We start from the raw sequence: 22,651 nt of genomic DNA on the forward strand, positions 1-22,651 counted from the left end.
CCTATGTATATTAGGCAGTAAGCATCCCGAATAAAATAAAACAAAATAAATAAATAAAATAAATTGATTACCGTCTCTGTATTTTCCCTAATCTGTACATAACGTGGTACAGGTTGCAGTAGGCCCTAGCCGCGTAGCCAAAGTGCCAATCGCTTACGCTCCGTAGCGATCGAAACGCAACTGTCACTGTCGCACTAATACGGAAGAGTGATAGAGAGACACAAAGCGTTTCATTGTCGTAGCGATAGCGATTGTCAGCTTGGCTAGGCCGGCTGATTACGGCCGACTGCCTTACACGAGCGGTCGGTGTTTTCGCTATATGTGCCCGCTAACATGTACTTACCTACTCTACTACTGGTACATGTCAGAGATATTAAAGTTCGTTGAACTTTGGTGACACTGTTGAGGCAATATTTTTCCTTATTTCAGTTATTTACAAACAGAAAACGTTAGAGATTCAAGATTCTCTATAAAAACCGAATAGATATGAATAGCAAAAAAAATTTGGTAGCAGATATTGCAAGTTCCTTTTATCATTCGAGTCGTCATACCTATCTTATCTTATCTTATACCTTTAAACGAGCAATTCTTGTAATATTTACTTATTTATATATTTCGGGTATCTCGGAAACGGGTCTAACAATGTCGATGAAATTTGCTATATCAGGGTTTTCGGGGGCGAAAAATCGATCTAGCTAGGTCTTATCTCTGGGAAATCGCGCATTTTTGAGTTTTTATATGTTTTACGAGCAATGCTCGGTATCCCAGATATTATGTAGGTATTTATATCAGGAAATTACTATAACGTACAAATATCGGAACCAGAATAATAAAAATTAAGACAAATAGGTACAATTGAATTTACTCCTCTACTATAAACTCAATCCAATCTCCATAAGCTGCGTTCGTATTTGTGTTCGAGGATAATCCGGGGCCTCCTAAAATATTAAAACCTAACAGAAAAATATACTATAGGGCTTACGGTTTTACATAAAAAAAAGTATTAAATGTTCCCCCAATAATCCGGACCCTATCGTTGGTTGCAGAAAAATAAGATATTTTAGTAAAACCGTCTCACAGAGAGCCTTATTGATCAAATATTCACGCCTAAAAGGGAGGCTTTGCGTCTACTACCTTACCAAATCAAAACGACATAGCTTTCAGTGCGAATCCTGGCGTATAGATCTTTTTGCTTACTGAGCACTGTAGTTGAATGACGGGGTACCTCGGGTGAGGGTTCCGGTAAGCCCTATTTTGTAAAAAATTGTATATAAAGCGGGCCGCTTAGATTTTATTGCATGAATGTTCCTTAGGATGTAAGGTTTGCGCTTTAATATTGTATTATTAATAGGCAGGAAGTTTTTATCCCTTTTAAAACTTTTTATTAGGTGTAAAATGATGTACTTAGAAGGATTTTATGAAATCATTTTTGTAGACCTTGTTTTGATCTTTTCAGATATTCAGTTGTTTCAATTGCCCCTAATATTCTGATTACTCGTATTTGAGGCTTAGATATCTGGTGTAATACGCTATGCTGATTGGGTTATGTTTTTGCCTGTGTGTACTTTACAACGATTTTACAGAACCGTGAAATAATACACACCTAAATATTACTTGACCAATAATTCTCAAGCTTTATAGTTTTATACAATAATTAAAAATGTATACCTACAATATAGTTTCAACGTCAATATTTATTTTGTAACAAACCTAATATTACTCGTAAATTTACCAAATAAAAAGATAACATGAGAAACTGATAAGTCTTGAAGAAGTTCATATATTTCAGACAACAAAAGATAATGGCATCGATCAACCAACCTTTTCCTGTCTTTGTCACAAGTATACCAGTAGATCTGGTACAGAAGTCAGTGGGACTAACTGCATATAAATAAAGCCAAGTCGGTAAAAACCACATATTTCACCGAAGACGCATGCCTCTTCTAAACGGCTCCATTTTATTGACGGAACCCGAAGCGTGTCTATGATTTACAGTCCTTCTCTCTTTCGAGAATGCCATAAAATAGTCCCCTGTCAAACCCATGCGGTGGGATCGACTGGCAATGTTTAACAAATATTTGCCCAGCCGATGCCTTTGTTCGTCATATAATATCGAATTTATGACTTTTGGGTGATAGCTATCGTTACCTTGAAAAAGATAGCCCCCTTAGTGCATTAATAAAGAAGGCGCTGTCAGAGCGTACACGGGAACGCTGTTTTAATATTTGTATTCCTGAAGGGTAGATATGTCAGTGAAATGGCTCTATTCTGTCACTGTCTGGTTTTAAAATATTATCTTGAAGCAATAGGACAGCTGGAGTAGTGCGCTGAAAGATGGTGGAAAGGTACCGAGTAGGTATTGTGTCGACGCTTGCGTTGATCCTCACAAAACTGTAAGTAACAGCGCTTCTTTTAAAAACACTTTATTATCATTAAGTAATGTAATTTTTTTGAAGAATAGTTACCTAATTTAAAACAAAGCCCCGAGTGGGCGTTTACAGCGCTCGCTAAGATAATACTTGAGATTCACCTACTTTTGCTGACAAAAAACTATTGTTTTAATAGCTATGTGTGGCAATTACTAAATTGATACTAATTGTTTAACAGGTACTTAAGTAACAATTAGATAAAAGCCTCTTCATTCATGTTAAAGCTCCGAGTATATAAAAGATGAGCTTCATATTAAAATTTACTTACGCGTGAATTTGTTGACGAATAGTGCTCACACATTTGGACTTACATAGCTTTGCGTTAAGCCTAAGATCAACCAAACTAATTTAAAAATAAAACAAAACTGTTTTATACAAACAATAACTACGTAAAAAATCGACATTCCTAAAACAATAGAAACAAACTTTCTTTACAAAATATTGGTCACAATTGCTATAAAAACCCCATCGCTCATCCGATGCATGTGGCATTTTACTTCCCAAGTTGGCGTGAAAAGAAAATTGGATTATAATTTTGGGATTGGGGTATGGGTCGTGTCTTTGAACTTACCAGGCTTCTAGCATACAGTTTCCAAGATACAATATGTCAGTTTACGTTTGTTACAATCCCCCTAAGGCTCTTAGGCGGGTCAGCACAGTTCATAATGTATGAGAGCTCTACATGAATTCTCACACTAGAGATTTTTTGAGATGTGATAACCTATGTTGCAAATACTATATTTAAAAAAAAATCTCCACAAAATATGTCACATGGTTTTAATAAATCCAAACTATTATTAAAATAGAAAAAATATATCAAAACATGAATCCGACACTCGAGATTTTTTAATATGCAGTTCTCAAACATATACTCATTATGTATTTATATTTTCTCCCAGCTTGACACCAAAACCAGCTCCCAATAATTTTCTTTATTAAAAATATTTTTTTATATAAAAATAACAACTATGTGTACATAACAATTACATGTTAATTAAGCTCTGTATATTTACTATATCCTACAAAAAAATCTCTCACGTAAATTAATCCATTTAATTACTATTAACCATTTTTGTTTTGAAAATGTTTTCGTTGCTTCGAGAAAATGGACAGTGGGTTTGTTTTTCACTTTCTCAAATCTCTTTCTCATGTTAGTGTAACAACAAAAAATCTCCCACGTATATGTAATATTGTATGGAATAAAACCATTATTAAATCATCCAAGCTATTTAAATTACCCTAAATGGCGGGTACTGATTCACTGTAGAGAACGTTTTATCGACTTCCATATCTCCGTCTCACTTCAATGTTCGCGGCAGACGATTGTTCCGCTTCAACAGCCGAGAGTTCGCGATCCGGTCGACCGTTAATTTTCCCATGACTATCTTACCCAGTTTCATCGGTATGCGTTGCGCGCTTACTTAACACACCTCAGGCCAAGCTCCTATAAAACGCGCAATGCATGCATGCATTGCGGTATCTCCTATACGTCACATATGTCAGCTATGAGGCTATGACATGGCTATGACAGACTATGGCAGTTAGTTCCAAAGAAGTATACAGACTTGTCTACCCACCATAAAGTTTAGCGTAAAGAGAATATATCACTCCTTAGTGAAAAACCATACGGTTTGTGCGAAGTTGAGCGTTATGTCAATGCTAATAAAGATGATGGTTTGACTTACGGAAATGAATAATATAATATCATTTTATTTTATATTTCCAATTCCCGTTTCATTTACACCCAATATTAAATCTTTTTCCTTAATAAAATGCGTATATAATTACTGTCATCATCTGTATTTATTTTATTTCTTTAACCCCCGTTATTCATAAACGCGCTACAAACCTCAATTAGCTAATAATAGTAATAATCGTTTGTCCTTATCTGTCACTTTAACTTATGTATTTGTAAGTAAGGGATAAACATAATTGAACTAAATCAGGCCCGTAAAGTTTATGAATAAAGTGGTTAATCTTTATTGCACAAAAGAAAAACCTTATAGTACAAGAGGCGGACTTAATGCCATAAGGCATTCTCTACCAGTTAACGATGGCTTGTCCTCCGGCCCATTTGATCGATGACCTCCTTTGATTATTTATTTTTAATGGACGCCAAAATCCAGATAGGAACTTCGATTTTGACATTTACCACAGTAATGCAGTCGGTAGCAATGTCGCGCTTCAAAATTGCTGCAGTCGACTGCATTGCTGTAGAAAACGTGAAAAAGGTCATTCAAAGGGTAATAGGGTTATATACACCGCGGGATTTAATAACCCGAAAGATTTAAACCAACGATTTTAGAGCCTACTTAGAGTATATAAAGTTATATAACACATAGTCCAAAAACCCTTAATTTAAGAGATATTAATTATTTAAAACAAATCACAAGTAAAAAAATCTCAATTCTAACACACCCTTATGCGTGACGTAGCCACCAACTAATTTTACACGCAGACGCACTAACTACATGGTTATTAGCCAGTTTCACTTAATTAAGTTTGATATCCTACAAAAAGGTTTCACTACCGAAATTTTGTTCTGTTCTCAATCACGAGAGTACAAACTATTTACCTTTATGATAACTGGCTGATAGTTTGACGAAAATGACGAAATTGATGTCAATAAAATGACATATTTCATATGTCACACAAGATATGCGCAAGATAACATCTTTAAATTTGATTGACTGTAATAAATAAAATTCATTTAGCGGATATTCACTTTGTGTACGGATTTGGAAACCCGAAGAACTATGTGCTTCCGGCACGACGGACCCACTTCAGCCTAGAAGTTCGTAAATTGGCTAGACGAACAATACCCTGAGAGGTGGATTGGCCGTGGAAGCAACGTCCTAATCTGGCCCGCCCGGTCACCCGACTTAACGCCATTGGTTTTTTTCTATGGGGAACTCTGAAAGATAAGGAAGGAATACTCAACACCAGTGAACTCTGGAGAAGAATTATTAATAAAAATTCGAACGGCTTCCGAAGAAATAAAGAACACTTTTGTAAACCTAAATAATGAAATCCGTTTAAAATTAAATCTTTGTGCTGAAAACGGTGGTACACACTTCGAAAACCTAATTCATTAAATTAATAAAAAAGCGTAATTGTTTAACATACGAGGGGTGTTCAAAATATTCTCGGTATGAGAATGAAAACAAACAAGTACGAAAAGTTTGATATTTTTATTTTTCAATATACTCCCCCCCTATGTTCATACACTTAAAAGATCGATCAATTATTTTTTTTAATCCTGCATAAAAATATTTTTTATCTTTGGTGTAAAAATGCTCCTCCACTGCCGCCTTCAATGCTTCATCATCGGAAAATTTATTTCCACGCAGATCCTTTTTAAGATTGGGGAACAAAAAGAAGTCGCTGGGGGCTAAGTCCGGACTATACGGTGGGTTAGTAACAGTTTCAAACCCACATTCAACAATAGCTGCCTTGGCAATATGAGCAGTATGGACGGGGGCGTTGTCATGCAGAAGCATAACACCTTTGGTTAACTTTCCTCGCCTCTTTTCTTTGATTGCATCCTTTAATTGACGTAGAATGTTAGCGTAGTACTGTCCTGTGATATTTACACCTTTTTCTTTATAATCTATCAGTAATACTCCTTCACAATCCCAAAATATCGTGGCCATGACCTTGCCAGCTGAAGGGATGACCTTGAACTTCTTGGGATGAGCTGAACCCTTAATGTGCCACTGCATGGACTCTTGTTTACTCTCTGGGTCATAATGATGAACCCAGGTTTCATCTCCAGTAACTATTCTTTGCAGCACCTCATCAGGATTTTCACCGCACAGGTCAATAAAATCGGAACAACAAGCTACACGCATGTCTTTTTGAAGCCGAGTCAGCATTCGCGGAACCCATCTTGCACTTACTTTTGACATATTAAGATGGTCATGTATAATATCATGTACGGTACCAATAGAGAGATTGGTTACTTGTGCTATAGATTTTACCTTCACTCGACCATCTTCCAATATAAGTTTTTCCACTTTATCAATATTTTCTTGTGAAGTAGCTACTACAGGCCGGCCAGGTCTAGGGTCGTCTTCAACACTCTCCCTTCCACGTTTAAACTCGCTTGACCACTTTTGAATGGTAGATAAAGAAGGAGCAGACTCACGGTAAACACAATCCATTTCCTCTTTTATGGTTTTTTGATTTTTACCCTGTTTTGTCAAGAATTTTATCACGCATCGATGTTCTAATTTAGTTAACATTGTCAATTCCCACATGATGTTCATGTTTGTTCAGCAATTGCAGAAAAACAAAAGAACATCTCGGTTCGAATTATACTTTTTTTTAATGTCAATGAATAAACCTTAGCGGCCAGTAACGAAAGAAATTTTAGAAGAGGTTGTAAGATATCAATACCGAGAATATTTTGAACGCCCCTCGTAGTTGTTTATTTTACTTTACTCAGTATAAATCAACACATCGAGAATTTAAAATACGTACTGATAAGCATGATCGATATTTTAACAAAAGGTCATTCAAGTAATCATCCCTTTCCAGCTGTAGTATGAGTTAAAACAATAAGAGGCATGATTTCTTTCGGATATAATCATGGTTAATGGCTTTGGTTACCTCAAAGGAAAAGATTTTATCGCAAAGTTTCAACAATAATAACTGCACTATACCTACTGTTGTAGTAATTAATAAAGTTTTGATACAATTTGTGGTATTTTGAGGTGCCAATCAATTGAAATAATTTCAACGTAAACATGATCCTAGACATAACTTGACACTTCTTGTCATGGAACACATGTCACTGCATTCGCCGTGCATCGTATGATATCGGAGTGATTCATGAAATGTCATGCTCGCTCTCTGTTTCTCTACTTGAGATTAATTAAACTCGCTCACTCTCTGAATAAAGGTTTGTTCACAAAGAAGCGGTAAATTAATATGATTTAATTTGTACTGATATAGTAGTTTAATTAAAATATATAATTGGACCCATGTTGATATAACATTATTTACTCGTACTGTCGTCAAAAATACGTGATTTAAATCTTTCGGGTTATTAAATCCCGCGGTGTATAAAATGAAATGATGCATTAATAAAACTTTAGTTAATTAACAATATTATATTAAATCATTAACAACTTTGACAGCACGATCTCTTCGCAGGTAGGTGCTCTACAAGGAGTTTATATTACAACATTATTTCCAAGAAATAATCTCTCATTGTTACGAAAATGTTGGTAGGGTGGCTTTAGGTTACTTTTCGTTCATATCGTCTTGGATATGGGTGAACATGGTGTTAATACACTCAGTATCAATCAACCTGTAAAGATATTGTAGCCTGGCCTTTTCTCGAAAAGTCTTCTAGAAAAATTTACGCTCATGTCGTCTCGGATATGAGTATATTTGGTATCAGTGCATTCAGTATAATATCCTGAACACAAATATATGAGATGACAAGCGCGAAAGTGGTGAGGGTAGTTGCTATGACGCAAAGTTTTTACCATTTTTCTTTTAAACATACCATGTGGGGTACCAAATGAAAGGGCCTTGTAAGTAGATCACAAATATATAACACACTGTAACACTTTTACTACTTAATCCAACAAATTATTTGAAAACGTTCAAAAATTTCACAATGAGTTGAATTCCAACTGCTCTAAATTGACTAAGATAACTTGATCCCAAGTTTCCTTGCAATTATACGTAATCGAGGGCCAGGCTCATACTAGTTCTCATGTCGCGATGCGCTAACGCTAACAAAAACTAAGCGTTACGAATTGCTGACATTTGCTTCTTTTAGTTTCACTCTACTCAAGCATCGGATGACAGGATCGTTGAAAAGGGACAAACATATCCTTTGACGTTACGTTACTCTTCTCGTGAATTGTCAAATTTTAAAATTCGAAATTAGCTTTGGAATTTGTCCGGGTGGCTATTCGAAGTATAACTTGGTGGACGGTACTTACTAACCAAATAAGCTTGAGATCCAGTATCATAGATAGTTGTAAGACTTCAAGGGTCTATTTATATCTGACTGTGCATCCTGTATTCTAAACGTTTTGTGAATAGATATAAAAATTGACACCTATCATTTTTCACATAAACACAGACACTTTATGCATTGAATTATTAAACCTTAACGCAATGCCATAAGTCATAAGGTATATTTTCCTAATATACCTTGATGCTAATTCGAACTTTGTTATAAAAGATGTCATTTTATATCATTCGCGCGTGCATTTCACTCGTACTAGATGAAATATGTATTGGTGCGAGCGAGACGGTTGGGCGAATGATAACAAAATGATATCTTTTTGACATCTTAAACAAAGTTTGACTTGGCCTCTGTGGAAGCCTGGAAATACAGCATACTTCATTGACTTTTTATGCTGGAAATTGATTTAATAATTGCGAGAAAAATAAGTATGTTATTCTTCAATAACTTGTACACTTACTGTCAAAAAACTAGAAGTGTCCATTAATTGTGTAGAACATTATTTGCTGTTTGTTTCCAATATCATGCTGCTATTCTGCGAATATAGCAGTTCCTCAGGCAGATAAATTAAACATGATCGAAACAAATACTATTAACCACAATAGTAAACTTTTCTCTCAGTGTGGGATATTCTCGGTCATGAAAAACTTACAAAGTTATTGTTTTTTTCATTAAATCTATAATTAATATTATTGTCGGGAGAAATTTTGACCGTGTAGTCGTGTAAGCTTCATAGCCCATTCTTCAAAAAATCTCTAGTGTGAAATTACTGTTTAGGTAGTATAAAATATAAAATAAAAAAAATGTTATTTCTCAAAAATGGGAACAGATATCAAGTTGTTAATTCGCAGCCGGGTATTCAATATGATATATAATTCACCCGTGTAGAAACATTTGACTGTGCAATTAATGTAACTTTAACTTTATATTGACTCCACTATCAGGGCTTTAAATACCGTTAAAAAGTTGGTATCGTTACCACAAGGTGACAGATTTAACGTTAAGTTGTAACTAACGTTAGACCAGGTACCGTTAGTTATACTACTCTTTACCGGTAACAAAATGGTAACGTTAGCAGCTGTCAATTTGAGCTAACGTTAAGTCAAAGGTATCGATACACCATTGTTTACGTTAGTAGGTAACGTTAACAGCTGCTTATTTACCGTTTGATTAACTGATTGACAATCGAGCGAATGTTCATTCAATCTCAAGCGGAGATGGGCAATTTTAATAACAAAACTTCCGTGAGACAAAGAACAGTAATTTCTAACTAGAATTTTTTTGAAGAATGGGCTATGAAGCTTACACGACTACACGGTCAGAATTTCTCCCGACAATAATATTAATTATAGATTTAATGAGAAAAAACAATAATTTTGTAAGTTTTCCATGACCGAGAATATCCCACACTGAGAGAAAAGTTTACTATTGTGGTTAATTTAATAGTATTTGTTTCGATCATGTTTAATTTATCTGCCCGAGGAACTGCTATATTCGCAGAATAGCAGCATGATTTTGGAAACAAACAGCAAATAATGTTCTACACAATTAATGGACACTTCTAGTTTTTTGGCAGTACATAACTGTACAAGTTATTGAAGACTCATACTTATTTTTCTCGCAATAATTAAATCAATTTCCAGCATAAAAAGTCAATGAAGTATGCTGTATTTCCAGGCTTCCACAGAGGCCAAGTCAAACTTTGTTTAAGATGTCAAAAAGATATCATTTTGTTATCATTCGCCCAACCGTCTCGCTCGCACCAATACATATTTCATCTAGTACGAGTGAAATGCACGCGCGAATGATATAAAATGACATCTTTTATAACAAAGTTCGAATTAGCATCAAGGTATATTAGGAAAATATACCTTATGACTTATGGCATTGCGTTAAGGTTTAATAATTCAATGCATAAAGTGTCTGTGTTTATGTGAAAAATGATAGGTGTCAATTTTTATATCTATTCACAAAACGTTTAGAATACAGGATGCACAGTCAGATATAAATAGACCCTTGAAGTCTTACAACTATCTATGATACTGGATCTCAAGCTTATTTGGTTAGTAAGTACCGTCCACCAAGTTATACTTCGAATAACCACCCGGACAAATTCCAAAGCTAATTTCGAATTTTAAAATTTGACAATTCACGAGAAGAGTAACGTAACGTCAAAGGATATGTTTGTCCCTTTTCAACGATCCGTCCGAATACGTCCACCCAAACGGAGACATAAAGTTATACTACGACGTGACCTTCGTGGCATAGACATGCGGGCACTGCAGGATGACTTGCGCAATGCTGACTGGCACAGCGTTGGAAGTGTTGGGGATATAGACGTAAGAGTAGAGGCTTTCAATGCAACATTGCTTGCGATTTTTGATCAACATGCTCCTTTGAAGCCTATGCGCGTCCGTCACTTTCCTGCACCGTGGCTTACCCCCGAAATTAAAGGACTCATGGAGAAGAGAAATAGAGCTCGCATTAAACTTAGATCTGATCCTTCTGAGAGCAATCGTCTTCGTTATAGTTCGCTGCGTAATCGCTGTAACAGAGTTTGTCGTGAGGCAAGACGTCGGTATATTCACAAGTCCATCGACGAGTGTCCTCCGACAAAACTTTGGAATTTTTTGAAGTCACTAGGGGTGGGTAAAGTTCAACAGCGTCCAGATGGTACTCTCGACTTAGACGGTATGAATTCTCATTTTAGTTACTCTCCTACTACTCTGGACCCATCTGTTAAGCAGAGCACTATTTCATCACTTTCTGACAGGCCACGCCCCAACTCCTCTGCCTTCGACCTGGGTATCATTTCTCCACAGGAAATACTTTCTATCCTCAAGAGTATTAAGACAAAAGCCATTGGTGAGGATAGCCTGAGTCTGGATATGCTCATGCTTGCAGCGGATTACATTGTTCCTGTCCTTTCCCAAATTATAAATTACTCCTTTTCATCTGGTACCTTCCCGTCTATATGGAAACACGCCCATGTAATCCCACTTCCCAAAACTTCTAGTCCAATCTCTTATTCCCAATATCGGCCCATTTCCATCCTTCCAGTTTTATCAAAAATAATTGAGCACGTCGTAAATCGTCGCCTTTCTTCACATCTCAACAGACATAGTATGGTCAATCCTCTCCAATCTGGTTTCCGCCCCGGGCATAGCACTGTCACGGCGTTGGTTAAGGTAACCGATGACGTTCGTCTTAATATCGAGGGGGGGAAGCTCACTCTCCTTGTGCTCTTGGACTTTAGTAGTGCCTTCAATAATGTAGATTTTGATATTCTCCTAGGTATACTTAATACGCTTAACCTTTCTCAATCTGCTCTTGCTTGGTTTCGAAGCTACCTCTTTGGTAGGCGCCAGCGAGTAAGGGTCGACGACAAGGTCTCCGGGTGGTGTAACCTTACCGCTGGTGTCCCCCAGGGTGGTGTGCTCTCTCCTCTGCTTTTTTCCATCTTTATTGACGGCATTACTAAATCTTTAAGGTCTAATTACCATCTGTACGCAGACGATTTGCAGATTTACGCGGCGGCTAACATTGACGAACTTCCTTCTCTTTTCAGTAAGATTAATTGCGACCTAAGAGCTATTTGCAACTGGACTTTGAATTTCGGGCTACAAGTGAATGCTAAAAAATCGCAGGCAATTGTAATTGGCAGTCCTCATTTTGTCTCCAAACTAGCGAATATGGTGTTACCCGATGTTACCTATGACGGGACTTTGATTCCACTTTCCTCTACTGTCAAGAACTTGGGTGTCATCCTAGACCAGACACTCTCATGGACGCCGCATATATCGGAGGTCAGTAGGAAGCTATTTGCTTCGCTGCACTCTCTGAGGCGAATGCAAAACTTTCTTCCTCTTTCTACTAAAATCTGTCTTGCTCGCTCTCTCTTACTGCCACTCCTCGATTATGGTGACATTGCTTTTGTGGACCTAAGGGAGGAACTGCTTGACAAGCTAGAGCGCTTGCAAAATGCCTGCATTAGATATATATTCGGGTTACGTAAGTACGATCGCGTGTCTGCCTTCCGCTCGCAGCTTGGCTGGCTTCCGATTTATTAAATCAATTTCCAGCATAAAAAGTCAATGAAGTATGCTGTATTTCCAGGCTTCCACAGAGGCCAAGTCAAACTTTGTTTAAGATGTCAAAAAGATATCATTTTGTTATCATTCGCCCAACCGTCTCGCTCGCACCAATACATATTTCATCTAGTACGAGTGAAATGCACGCGCGAATGATATAAAATGACATCTTTTATAACAAAGTTCGAATTAGCATCAAGGTATATTAGGAAAATATACCTTATGACTTATGGCATTGCGTTAAGGTTTAATAATTCAATGCATAAAGTGTCTGTGTTTATGTGAAAAATGATAGGTGTCAATTTTTATATCTATTCACAAAACGTTTAGAATACAGGATGCACAGTCAGATATAAATAGACCCTTGAAGTCTTACAACTATCTATGATACTGGATCTCAAGCTTATTTGGTTAGTAAGTACCGTCCACCAAGTTATACTTCGAATAACCACCCGGACAAATTCCAAAGCTAATTTCGAATTTTAAAATTTGACAATTCACGAGAAGAGTAACGTAACGTCAAAGGATATGTTTGTCCCTTTTCAACGATCCTGTCATCCGATGCTTGAGTAGAGAAACTATAAGAAGCAAATGTCAGCAATTCGTAACGCTTAGTTTTTGTTAGCGATAGCGCATCTCGACATGAGAACTAGTATGAGCCTGGCCCTCGATTACGTATAATTGCAAGGAAACTTGGGATCAAGTTATCTTAGTCAATTTAGAGCAGTTGGAAATCAACTCATTGTGAAATTTTTGAACGTTTTCAAATAATTTGTTGGATTAAGTAGTAAAAGTGTTACAGTATGTTATATATTTGTGATCTACTCACAAGGCCCTTTCATTTGGTACCCCACATGGTATGTTTAAAAGAAAAATGGTAAAAACTTTGCATCACAGTAACTACCCTCACCACTTTCGCGCTTGTCATCTCATATATTTGTGTTCAGGATATTATACTGAATGCACTGATACCAAATATACTCATATCCGAGACGACATGAGCGTAAATTTTTCTAGAAGACTTTTCGAGAAAAGGCCAGGCTACAATATCTGTACAGGTTGATTGATACTGAGTGTATTAACACCATGTTCACCCATATCCAAGACGATATGAACGAAAAGTAACCTAAAGCCACCCTACCAACATTTTCGTAACAATGAGAGATTACACTGATTTAAACTTTCACGATTTTTACACATTATTAAATTATACAACGATACGCGATTAAGTCCCGTTGTATAATTTAATAATGAGAGATTATTTCTTGGAAATAATGTTGTAATATAAACTCCTTGTAGAGCACCTACCTGCGAAGAGATCGTGCTGTCAAAGTTGTTAATGATTTAATATAATATTGTTAGTTAACTAAAGTTTTATTAATGCATCATTTCATCTTATACACCGCGGGATTTAATAACCCGAAAGATTTAAACCACGTATTTTTGACGACAGTACGAGTAAATAATGTTATATCAACATGGGTCCAATTATATATTTTAATTAAACTACTATTTCAGTACAAATTAAATCATATTAATTTACCGCTTCTTTGTGAACAAACCTTTATTCAGAGAGTGAGCGAGTTTAATTAATCTCAAGTAGAGAAATAGAGAGCGAGCATGACATTTCACGAATCACTCCGATATCATACGATGCACGGCGAATGCAGTGACATGTGTTCCATGACAAGAAGTGTCAAGTTATGTCTAGGATCATGTTTACGTTGAAATTATTTCAATTGATTGGCACCTCAAAATACCACAAATTGTATCAAAACTTTATTAATTACTACAACAGTAGGTACAGTGCAGTTATTATTGTTGAAACTTTGCAATAAAATCTTTTCCTTTGAGTGAGATAACCAAAGCCATTAACCATGATTATATCCGAAAGAAATCATGTCTCTTATTGTTTTAACTCTTACTACAGCTGGAAAGGGATGATTACTTTGTTAAAATCAATGAATGACCTTTTGTTAAAATATCGATCATGCTTATCAGTACGTATTTTAAAATCGATCATGCTTATCAGTACGTATTTTAAATTCTCGATGTGTTGATTTATACTGAGTAAAGTAAAATAAACAACTATGTTAAACAATTACGCTTTTTTATTAATTTAATGAATTAGGTTTTCACACCTGAGGATGCCGAAGACCGGGCAAAGTGGAGAAGGCTGAGCAGGAAAGCGGACCCTGGCGCTAGACCGGGAAAACGCTAGGTTGAAGAAGAAGAATGAATTAGGTTTTCGAAGCGTGTACCACCGTTTTCAGCACAAAGATTTAATTTTAAACGGATTTCATTATTTAGGTTTACAAAAGTGTTCTTTATTTCTTCGGAAGCCGTTCGAATTTTTATTAATAATTCTTCTCCAGACTTCACTGGTGTTGAGTATTCCTTCCTTATCTTTCAGAGTTCCCCATAGAAAAAAAACCAATGGCGTTAAGTCGGGTGACCGGGCGGGCCAGGTTAGGACGTTGCTTCCACGGCCAATCCACCTCTCAGGGTATTGTTCGTCTAGCCAATTTACGAACTGGGAACGAGGCTGAAGTGGGTCCGTCGTGCCGGAAGCACATAGTTCTTCGGGTTTCCAAATCCGTACACAAAGTGAATATCCGCTAAATGAGCCGGAGGATAATGCGGCATGGCGAATTTTATTTATTACAGTCAATCAAATTTAAAGATTTTATCTTGCGCATATCTTGACATCAATTTCGTCATTTTCGTCAAACTATCAGCCAGTTATCGTGAAGGTAAATAGTTTGCACTCTCGTGATTGAGAACAGAACAAAATTTCGTTAGAAGTTCGAATTTGGCTAATAAAGTCCGTCAACCAAATCTTGTCAGTAGTAAAAGGCGGCAAATTTGAAAAATCGCGGGTTAGCAACACTGTGTTCGAATAATTCCAAAATGCGTGTCATCTGTGTTTTATCTGTGGAATGTGGATCGTGAACGACAGCCGTCACCTTATTTGTTTTCATTTGGTTTTCATTCTGAATCGTTTCTGTTTCAAGAGATATTTCTGCTGTCACCATTAAATACCAATACATTAAATAAGAATAAGCAAAGCTAAGGGGCCTACAATGTACAATCATGCTCGTTGATGGTAAACATTACTAAAAATTGAGGTTATGACAAGTACATACTGGAAGAACTCTTTCGAACTTTTAAGATTATGTTCAGTTTTTTTGTTTTAGGGTTAAAAGGCATAAATAAAATTAAAACGTTTGCCTAAATCTATCCAACAAGACCATAAATTGTGTCCTGGAAACCGTCCATAGGCCCACATGTCTAATATTTTCAGCAATCAGTTGTGACTATTTACAAAGATGCAATAATACTACAGAGTATTATGCTTGGTTGAAGTGACCCGGTAACATTGGTAACTTCATTATATTTTTTCAATTAATGACCTGAATTATAGTGTAAGCTAAAGTGACCCTTATCTTATTTACCTTTAAATTAAATAAACACCCAAATATCAGTTGTTTTATTTTTAATATGTAATCCTATTGTACAATATATACCAATCAAAAAAATTACACAGGTATGTCATATTCATCCAGAAGAGTACACTAATTTACATTAACAAGTGGCATATTATATTGTAAATAACAAATATATGCACTATCTAATTATCTGCATTTTGATATGATTTTATTTTAGTAAACATAGAAGACATAGATAGGGAACAAAGAGAATATAAGCACTACGATAGGCAGTTCTTTTTGATATCTTCAAATTTGTTCATCATTTTGATTAACATTGTTTTAACATCGCTTTTAAATTGTCCGTCCATGTTTCAAATTTTTTCAATAAACCGCGAGTGACAATTTGAATTAACGTACGCAGGGCGCGCTCAGCGGAAAAAAAAATCTTTTGGTTCGATGTACATTGCTGCTATTCTTAGCGCAATACTGCTCTTTGAGTGTTGCCCTACTTTAGTTTGCTTTACATTGCTACTGACAAGATTTGGTTGACGGACTATAACCATGCAGTTAGTGCGTCTGCGTGTAAAATTAGTTGGTGGCTACGTCACGCATAAGGGTGTGTTAGAATTGAGATTTTTTAACTTGTGATTTGTTTTAAATAATTAATATCTCTTAAATTATGGGTTTTTGGACTATGTGTTATATAACTTTATATACTCTAATTAGGATCTAAAATCGTTGGTTTAAATCTTTCAGGTAATAACCCCCGCGGTGTATATAACCCTATTACCCTTTGAATTACCTTTTTCACGTTTTCTACAGCAATGCAGTCGACTGCAGCAATTTTGAAGCGCGACATTGCTACCGACTGCATTACTGTGGTAAATGTCAAAATCGAAGTTCCTGTCTGGATTTTGGCGTACATTAAAAATAAATAATCAAAGGAGGTCATCGATCAAATGGCCCGGAGGACAAGCCATCGTTAACTGGTAGAGAATGCCTTATGGCATTAAGTCCGCCTCTTGTACTATAAGGTTTTTCTTTTGTGCAATAAAGATTAACCACTTTATTCATAAACTTTACGGGCCTGATTTAGTTCAATTATGTTTATCCCTTACTTACAAATACATAAGTTAAAGTGACAGATAAGGACAAACGATTATTACTATTATTAGCTAATTGAAGTTTGTAGCGCGTTTATGAATAAGGGGTTAAAGAAATAAAATAAATACAGATGATGACAGTAATTATATACGTATTCGCTAGGTGCACGACTGGTGCGGCCCTCATTTTGGCGGACTTTCTACGTTAAATCTTATGGAGTAAAATTAGTTCAAGCGGCTGCCGCTAGTACTAATGGCGGACATTCCATAAGATTACCTGTGTTTGTGACGATCAGCGCCACTTCCCCCTCCACCGACTTCGCACCTTGCCAATATTATATCAAAGACGCCTGTACCTAATATAAACCGACCAAGTAACGAATTAGCTATACCATCATATTTAAAAAACTAATTTATGACGTTTTGCAACCTTCTTATTTTGGCAAATATATTCCGACACAGCCGGGTGGTATTTTATCTGTCCAATCTCGGTCCATTGTGTATTTGCGTCTCACATTTTGCTTAATGAGAGAGTGAGACGCAATGCATATTGGACAAAGATCTTAAACAAGTAGAATACCACCTCTTTCATTTGATAAACATAAAGAATAATTAATTAATTACTTTGACATACTCGAGAAGACCTTGGTAGATCTTAGCCCTCAATTTGATCACACCATTATCATGGGTGATTTCAACACATGTCTTTTAAAAAAAGATCATCGCTCTCTTAAACTTCATTCGCTTGTAAATTCCCTTAATCTTAATATTCTGCCCCTTGGGCCAACTCACTTTCCACACAACGGTCCTCCTTCACTTTTAGATCTAATTCTAACTTCTTCCCCGGATTTAGTTACTTCGCATGGGCAATTTGATGCTGCTTCCTTTTCTTGTCACGACTTGATTTTTGCTTCTTTTAGAATACGTCCACCCAAACGGAGACATAAAGTTATACTACGACGTGACCTTCGTGGCATAGACATGCGGGCACTGCAGGATGACTTGCGCAATGCTGACTGGCACAGCGTTGGAAGTGTTGGGGATATAGACGTAAGAGTAGAGGCTTTCAATGCAACATTGCTTGCGATTTTTGATCAACATGCTCCTTTGAAGCCTATGCGCGTCCGTCACTTTCCTGCACCGTGGCTTACCCCCGAAATTAAAGGACTCATGGAGAAGAGAAATAGAGCTCGCATTAAACTTAGATCTGATCCTTCTGAGAGCAATCGTCTTCGTTATAGTTCGCTGCGTAATCGCTGTAACAGAGTTTGTCGTGAGGCAAGACGTCGGTATATTCACAAGTCCATCGACGAGTGTCCTCCGACAAAACTTTGGAATTTTTTGAAGTCACTAGGGGTGGGTAAAGTTCAACAGCGTCCAGATGGTACTCTCGACTTAGACGGTATGAATTCTCATTTTAGTTACTCTCCTACTACTCTGGACCCATCTGTTAAGCAGAGCACTATTTCATCACTTTCTGACAGGCCACGCCCCAACTCCTCTGCCTTCGACCTGGGTATCATTTCTCCACAGGAAATACTTTCTATCCTCAAGAGTATTAAGACAAAAGCCATTGGTGAGGATAGCCTGAGTCTGGATATGCTCATGCTTGCAGCGGATTACATTGTTCCTGTCCTTTCCCAAATTATAAATTACTCCTTTTCATCTGGTACCTTCCCGTCTATATGGAAACACGCCCATGTAATCCCACTTCCCAAAACTTCTAGTCCAATCTCTTATTCCCAATATCGGCCCATTTCCATCCTTCCAGTTTTATCAAAAATAATTGAGCACGTCGTAAATCGTCGCCTTTCTTCACATCTCAACAGACATAGTATGGTCAATCCTCTCCAATCTGGTTTCCGCCCCGGGCATAGCACTGTCACGGCGTTGGTTAAGGTAACCGATGACGTTCGTCTTAATATCGAGGGGGGGAAGCTCACTCTCCTTGTGCTCTTGGACTTTAGTAGTGCCTTCAATAATGTAGATTTTGATATTCTCCTAGGTATACTTAATACGCTTAACCTTTCTCAATCTGCTCTTGCTTGGTTTCGAAGCTACCTCTTTGGTAGGCGCCAGCGAGTAAGGGTCGACGACAAGGTCTCCGGGTGGTGTAACCTTACCGCTGGTGTCCCCCAGGGTGGTGTGCTCTCTCCTCTGCTTTTTTCCATCTTTATTGACGGCATTACTAAATCTTTAAGGTCTAATTACCATCTGTACGCAGACGATTTGCAGATTTACGCGGCGGCTAACATTGACGAACTTCCTTCTCTTTTCAGTAAGATTAATTGCGACCTAAGAGCTATTTGCAACTGGACTTTGAATTTCGGGCTACAAGTGAATGCTAAAAAATCGCAGGCAATTGTAATTGGCAGTCCTCATTTTGTCTCCAAACTAGCGAATATGGTGTTACCCGATGTTACCTATGACGGGACTTTGATTCCACTTTCCTCTACTGTCAAGAACTTGGGTGTCATCCTAGACCAGACACTCTCATGGACGCCGCATATATCGGAGGTCAGTAGGAAGCTATTTGCTTCGCTGCACTCTCTGAGGCGAATGCAAAACTTTCTTCCTCTTTCTACTAAAATCTGTCTTGCTCGCTCTCTCTTACTGCCACTCCTCGATTATGGTGACATTGCTTTTGTGGACCTAAGGGAGGAACTGCTTGACAAGCTAGAGCGCTTGCAAAATGCCTGCATTAGATATATATTCGGGTTACGTAAGTACGATCGCGTGTCTGCCTTCCGCTCGCAGCTTGGCTGGCTTCCGATACGTCGTCGTAGGGATGTGCATGTTCTGTCATTACTCTTTAACGTGTTATTTAATCCCGCATCCCCTACGTATCTATCAGAGAGATTTAGTTTTCTGGCTACTGTTAGCGGTCACCGTCTGCGATCTAGTGAAAATCTGACTTTAGCCATTCCGCCGAAAAAGTCGCGTGCGTACTGTAAGTCTTTCACGGCCTACTCAGTTAAGCTGTGGAACGATCTACCAGTGGACGTAAGGAAATCGCAATCTGTTGCCTCACTCAAGGAGAAGTTGAAAAAGTTGTGGTTATTAGACTCCTGATGTAGTTAGAACTGAATACTTTGTATATATATATTTATATATTATTTATATATAGATTATATGTTTATGTAGTTAGTAAACAGCGGTATGTTTATGTATACGTATATGTATATGTGTATATAGGTTATATATGTATAAGTATGTTTATAGTTTATGCGTATTTATGAGTAGGTAGTACTGGTTTTCTCTTTATTTATTGCTCTCGTCTTCCTTTATGTGTATCCAAAATTCTTATATTGCTATTTGTCCATATTAAATTGTCTTTCACCTGTTAGTGTTTGATCCTTTCGCATTTTCTCAAAGGTTAGCTGGAAGAGATCCCTTTTAGGGATAAGTTCGCCTTTGTACATAACATTCTTATTTTTGTTTTGTTTTTGTCCGTTTTATGTAAACCTGTTTATGTGCAATAAAGTGACATACATACATACATACAAGAATAATGACAAAAGACTATGAACTCTAACTACTAGAATTAAAGTTGAGTTGAGAGTACATAATTATCTTTAATGTATTTTGACTGATTCTATTTCAATTTGACAGAAGCCCTGCCGTATTTATGATCAATAAGGTCTACTGGCCTTAAAATTGTGTATGAAATTACAAGCAAATATCAGCTTAAAGAATGATAGTGTTAACGTTAGTTTGGTAACGTTAGTTTGTAATGTGAATTGGGTAACGTTAACAAGCCCTGCAATAAAAAGTAAAATTACCGGTAAAATTAACGTTAACTAGCTAACGTTATAATAATGTTAAGTTATCAAGTATCGTTACCATTTACTACCGGTAATAAGGTATTTTTATGATTTTAACGTTAAGTAACGTTACTTTATAATGTGAATTGGTAACGTTAACAAGCCCTGTCCACTATCTCCTAATAAACGCAAGCCGCAAAATGCATTCGAGCCGTCAAAACGTAATCGATACCAGTGACAGCTACATTAGCAACCCTCTTATAGTGGGAGAGCTGGCATTGTAAATCTTATGTGATAGGTAACTAAAGAAAGCTAGTAGTCTATTTAGAGTCCGGCTTAACTAACTTCGCACTGATTTGAATGGAACAACGTGAGCAAGTGTCATTATAAAAGTCATAGAATCTGCGCGGAAAGAGAAGAGTCGTGGAATGTATGGGGCCCAATACATTCCACGACTCTACTTTCATACAAATATGACATTAACACACATTGCTACATTGTGTCATTGCAAATGCCATGCAGAGTTATCTTGATCAGACTCTAATTGTGTTCATGTGTTCCTAGAATATTATTTCAGTACCTAAAAGCTTCCAATCTAATATTTTTTTTACAAAATACGTATTTTTATAACAGGTGTAGTGTAGGTACATAATTATAAAGGAATAAGGAATAAATATTTCAAAACATAGTTTTTTTTTCTGTTTACCAAATCGCAAAAGCCTAACACAAAATTTGCTACAATTACTACTGCCTGGATACAATTACTACGAGTATCATTGATTGCCCAAAATTATCCCACAAACTTTGTTAATACTGTTACTAATTTTAAGCTACTTGGGGCCACTTGCGTCATCCAGGGTTAGCCATAGCCACTAACTAAGGGTTAACCGGTTAAAACCAGGTTTACCAGTATAATATAACTCTGTGTTAACGGTTAACTCCGAGTTAATGGCTAACCTTCGATGATGCAAGTGGACCCTTAATTCGTTAAGTATATATTGACGTGAGATCTACATAGCCGGTTCTTAGTCTGAGTTATACCCCAACTGTCAATATTGCTACGCTGGTGTATTCATTACCAACCCCCATGAGGCGATTCCAATGCACGTCTGCAAATTAATGCTACACTAATACATGATTTGCTACATTGGTGCATTTAGCCAGTACTATGACAGGCGGGCTAGCACATGATAGACTACTATCTCGCCGCGAGATACTGTCGCGACAATAATGTGCTAGGCCTACTGAACGACCGAATTTTGTTTTTATAGCTCTAAATTAGCCAATAGGTTTCTTAAATTTATTATATTTATTATTACCCCCTTATTCATAAAATTTTGCAATCGCTTACAAAACTCTGTTATATTTTGTCTTTATCTAACAAACGGAAATGTCAAAATGACGGATAACTTTTTCGAATTAACAAACGCTTATGAACAGTAATTAATTCAACAATATTGGGCAAAATATGTTGAGTGCGGCAGAGTGGCCGGCCAAGTCCGATCAGATACGAGTAGGCAGATTGGACCATCATAAACAATGCCCACTAAGATGCATGACCTGTTTTGTTATTCCATCTTCCCATTCACAAACAAAGCTTAGTCAAGATGATTATCCGGACAGACGGAAGAGTCGACAGCCAGCGATTAGATCGAGCCACCGAGGGCACGTAGTATATTGGATAAACGTCAAACTTGACGTATGGCTGCGCACCGCACAATATTGGATCTTCAGAGCTGGAAGAACGTAACTGAGGTAATTTTCTGCTAAGATGCGACTTTTTGTGTGAGGAGTTTATTATTACTGCATCTGTCTGACATCTCATCCAGGCGACAGCCTGGGTT

The sequence above is a fragment of the Cydia amplana genome, chromosome 10 (assembly GCF_948474715.1).
Source record: "Cydia amplana chromosome 10, ilCydAmpl1.1, whole genome shotgun sequence".
Taxonomy (NCBI): Eukaryota; Metazoa; Arthropoda; class Insecta; order Lepidoptera; family Tortricidae; genus Cydia; species Cydia amplana.